Raw genomic sequence first — 4,990 nt, 5'->3', positions numbered from 1 at the left:
ATCGTATAAGGAATTTCAACAATGTACAGCCGGCCGAAGTGGCCGCGCGGTTCTGGCGCTCCAGTCTGGAACCGCGAGACCGCTACGGTCGCAGGTTCGAATCCTGCCTCGGGCTTGGATGTGTGTGATGTCCTTAGGTTAGTTAGGTTTAACTAGTTCTCAGTTCTAGGGGACTAATGACCTCAGCAGTTGAGTCCCATAGTGCTCAGAGCCATTTGAACCATTTGAACAATGTACAGCTTACAGTTGATTGTTGACAGCCATCCGAATTGGTCAGTGTGCCGACCGCGATTTAAAATAGAGAAACCGCGTTTCGTGCTGTTATTAAACAATTTCATTTGAAGGGTTGGACTGCCGCACAATTCGAAACAGGACCGGATGAATCTCACGCAGACTCTGCACCATCATTGAAGACTTTCATTTCGGATTAATGAATTTAATCGTGGCCGGACAAGCACTTAAGTCGAAGGGCGCTCCGGCGTCCTGTTGAGGTCACCACAAAGGAAACCATTGACAAAATACATGACGTGGTAATGCAAGACAGGCGAATAAAATTTCGTGAGACTGTAAGCATCTCTACTGAGCAAGTGAATAATATTCTGCACGGAGAACTGGCCGTGAAGGAGCTGTGTACGAGGCGGGTGCCGCGATTGTTCACAGTCGGCCAAAAGCACGTACGGCACAACATTTTAGCTCACTGTCTGCTGATGTTTAATCGCAGTCCGCAAGACATTTTGCAGCGATTTGTGACTGTTGATGAAACCTGGATCCATCATTACATACCATACTCAAAACGGCAGTCAGAGCAACTGGCAAAAGCTTGTGAAAGTGCTCCGAAGAGGGCAAAGACCGTTTTGCCAGCTGGTAAGGTGATGGTCACTGTTTTTGGGATTGCCATGGAATAATCCTCACAGATTACTTGGAAAAAGGCGGTACCATAACTGGATGCTATTATACTTTCTTGTTGGATAGTTTGGAAATTGCGTGGGCTGAAAAAAGACCAAGGTTGGCACGCAAAAAAAGTGCTCTTTCATCAGGATAATGCAGCATTCCACATATCAGCTATAAAAATGGTGCAAGTGCATAAATTTGGCTTTGAACTGGGTTCCATACACCCTGTTCACCAGACTTAGCCTCAAGTGCCTTCTTCCTTTTGCCTAACTTTAAACTTTCGTTTGCTAGGAAGAAATTTTCATCAAGTGAGGAAGTGATAGTTGCAGTCAATGAGTGTCCTGTAGAATTTGACTGAAGCTGTTTTTCGTTGGCATGAAAAAGCTGAAGGATCGCTGGACGAAGTTTATACTCCTCATAGGAGACTAGGCCGGAAGTAAGGTAATTTGTTTTCGAAACAAACATTTTTTTCTTGCTTTTTTGCGGACGTGTCAAACCACACTCGTATACAGAGCGTTCCGTTTGTCTTGAACAGCCCAAATAACTTAATGTCTATACCTAAGCAAATGTTGTTTAGCTACCGGGGGGGGGGGGGGGGAGGGGGGGAGGGGACGTTAGCCAGTATGATACTAACATCAGTACGTCTTTTTCAAATAGCACTCTATATTTATTATTTGGTAATCCACGTCCTCTCGTAAAGAACTGTTCAGATATGTATCACACTGTACCATTTACAGTGCAGGTATCCGGGGTAATACAACTCGTCCATTTGCTGGAGCTAGCGACAGACAAATGTAAACAAAGTGAAAGTGCGCACCGGTCATTCAGTCAACAATCTTCAGGTCAAGGTTGTATGAGTGCGATGTGCACCAACGAAGAAAAGGCAGAAATGCTACTCGTCTATGTAGAATATAAGTTATCAGAACTGTAATGATCTGTGTGCATTGTTTTTGTGTTTTGCCATTTGTTCACTGTCAATTCCAGTAAAAATGGTTCAAATGGCTCTAAGCACTATGGGACCTAACATCTAAGATCATCAGTCCCCTAGACTTAGAACTACTTAAACCAAACTAACCTAAGAACATCACACACATCCATGTCCGAGGCAGGATTCGAACCTGCGACCGTAGCAGCCACGTTGTTCCGGACTGAAGCACCTAGAACCGGTCGACCACAACGGCCGGCCAATTCCAGTAAGTGGACGAGTTACGTATTCCCGTGAACCTACACTGTGTGCGAGCACAGGGGAAGCAGTCAGTTTTGTGTTACGGCCGGCTGCTGTGGTCGAGCAGTTCTAGGCGGTTCAGTCCGGAACCGCGCTGCTGCTACGGTTGCAGGTTCGAATCCTGCCTCTGGCATGGATGTGTGTGATGTCCTTAGGTTAGTTAGGTTTAAGTAGTTCCAAGTCTAGGGGACTGATCACCTCAGATGTTAAGTCCCATAGTGCTCAGAGCCATTTTTTTGTGTTACGTTTTTAATAACGTTATGTTTACGTGAACGGTCCACTGTGAGAGGTTTTTGAACTGGTGTTGAGGTGACAAAGAAGATTACAGAATAAAAAGATGTAGGGTGTTATTTAAAAAAGACATACTGCTGTTCATTTCTTCGTAACCAACAAAGACAAGAAATGGTACTGATTAATGGCCCATGCGAGGCTTAGCACTGTCTATCGAACACTTGGTTGAAACATTCTGACCACTGCCCACCGCTACATTGAGTGCCTCGTGCTGACGTTGAGGGCACGTGACGCGGTAAGCAAAGTGTATAAGCGGACCAGAGTCGGATGGGGAATCATTCTAACGACGATACGGACTGCAAATGGGGAAATCCACTTACATAACCAAATTTCACAAGGGCCCGATTGTTGAGGCTCGGCGCCTGGGAAAGAGCATCTCTGAAAAAACGTAGCTGGTTGGTTGTTCCCTTGCCGTTGCTGCGAGCGTCTGTGGGGAGTGGTTCAAGGCTAAAACCACGAGTAGGCGGCAAGATGCTGGACTCGCACATTTCGACACACAACGTGGAGGTCGGAGGCTTGCCCACTCTTTCAAGCAGGGCAGGCAGTGATCTGTGGCATGTAGGCTTTCACGACCGATACTGACATCATTAAAACTTCCTAGCTGTTACGCCGTGGTCGATGTATGAAACTTTCTCCTTTCGTTTCTCTCCGACTGCGGGAGACATCTTCAGAGGTAAAATGCCGAATAACAACCAGAACTCGAGGGAGCGCCGGTCATATAGCCAGTGCAGAGGGAACCACAGTGTATCACTTGGCGTCGACTAAGATATTATGTCTTGTATTGCCAACATTCTCGGTTGAAAGTAATGACTCGTCATTCTTGCGTTGCAATGTTGACATCCTAATTTTGTCTAATTTAACGTATTCCTATTTTTTGTTAAAATTCTGATGATCCAAAATGAGATTTTTCACTCTGCAGCGGAGTGTGCGCTGATATGAAACTTCCTGGCAGATTAAAACTGTGTCCGAGACCGAGACTCGAACTCGGGACCATTGCCTTTCTCGGGCAAGTGCTTTACCAACTGAGCTACCAAGCACGACTCACGACCCGTCCTCACAGCTTCAGTTATTCCAGTACCTCGTCTCCTACCTTCCTAACTTCACAAAACGTCTTCTTGGTCCCGAGTTCGATTCTCGGTTCGACACACAGTTTTAATCTGCAAGGAAGTTTCAATTATTAGGGAGTTTATGAATCACAATAGCCTCTCTATACATAGGCGCATGAAAATGCGATGTTTTCGATATGATACTTGACTCACTGAATTTTATTACATGATTACCCTCTCTGTAAAGATCTCCAGCTATGGCTGATTTATCCGTATGTCCTAGGCGGCAATTCTTCTTGCGTTCGGGACGGTTGTTAACACTTCTTTTTGTGGTACCAATATGAACCAGACCGCAACTACAAGGAATTTTATATACACTCGGTGTAGCCAAAGGACGTCATATATCTTTTGCCGATCTTAAACATTCTTTCATCTTCCTGGTGGGTCTGAAGGTAGTTTCCACACAGTTCTTGCTTAATGCTTTCCTAATGCGATATGTAATCGTACCGATAAACGGAAGGAAAACTTTCCCTTTTGACGGATGTCGTTCCTCGTCGGTCCCGATTCTCTTCGTATGGCGAAGTGCTCGATCTATCTCCTTGTTACAATAATGTGTTTAATGTCGACCGTCGATGTTGAAGCGCATCTTAGAGGCGCTGGGCCATAGACCATACAGAAAAGCCACGCATACTGATCGTTAGATGCATAAAGATTCTGCCACCCCAGACAAAAAAGATGGGTGTTTAAAACTTGCGTAGATAGGGCGCACACATTTTGTGAACCATCTTCCTTAAAAGATAAGCTTGAATGTCTATGGTCGACATTCAAGAAGAATGGTTATTGTACCAAGGAGGTAGACAGAGCATTTCGCCCTAGGGAGAGAATCAGGACCGATGACAAACGACGGCCGTCAAAAGGGGAAAGTTTTTCTTCCGTTTATCAGTAAGATTACACATCGTACTGGGAAAATGTGTCAACGAGTATGGTGTGGAAACTACCTTTAGACCCACCAGGAAGATAAATGAGTTTTAAGACTGGTAAGGATATACGACGCCCTTTGGCGTTCTTGTAGGTGTGGTACCACGAAAAGGAGTGCTATCACCTGTCTGGTATCACAAGAGGAAATGCCACGTGGGACATACGGATAAATCGGCCGAAGCGGAACATCTTTAGCAAGAGGGTGACCATGATATAAAATTCACTGAGCACTGAGACTAATGTCATACAGAAAACCATCGCATTATCATGCGCGTATGTTTAAAAGCTAATGAGATTTATAAACACTATAATAATTTTAACAGGAAAGAGGAAGGTGTTAAATTAGATAAAATTTGGATGTCAACATTGCGACGTAAGAATGACGATCGATTACTTTCAAGCGAGAAAGTTGGCGACGCCAGCGATAATCTCGTAGCCGACGTCACGTTATAGACGGTGGTGTCTTCTACACTGGCTATATAATCGGCGCTCCGTAGAGTTCTGGTTACAGTTCGCCATTTTACCTCTGACGATGTCTCCCGCAATCGGAGAGGAAACG

This window comes from Schistocerca serialis, chromosome 2 (genome assembly GCF_023864345.2).
Source record: "Schistocerca serialis cubense isolate TAMUIC-IGC-003099 chromosome 2, iqSchSeri2.2, whole genome shotgun sequence".
NCBI lineage: Eukaryota > Metazoa > Arthropoda > Insecta > Orthoptera > Acrididae > Schistocerca > Schistocerca serialis.
Note: the sequence above shows the minus strand (reverse complement) of the source record.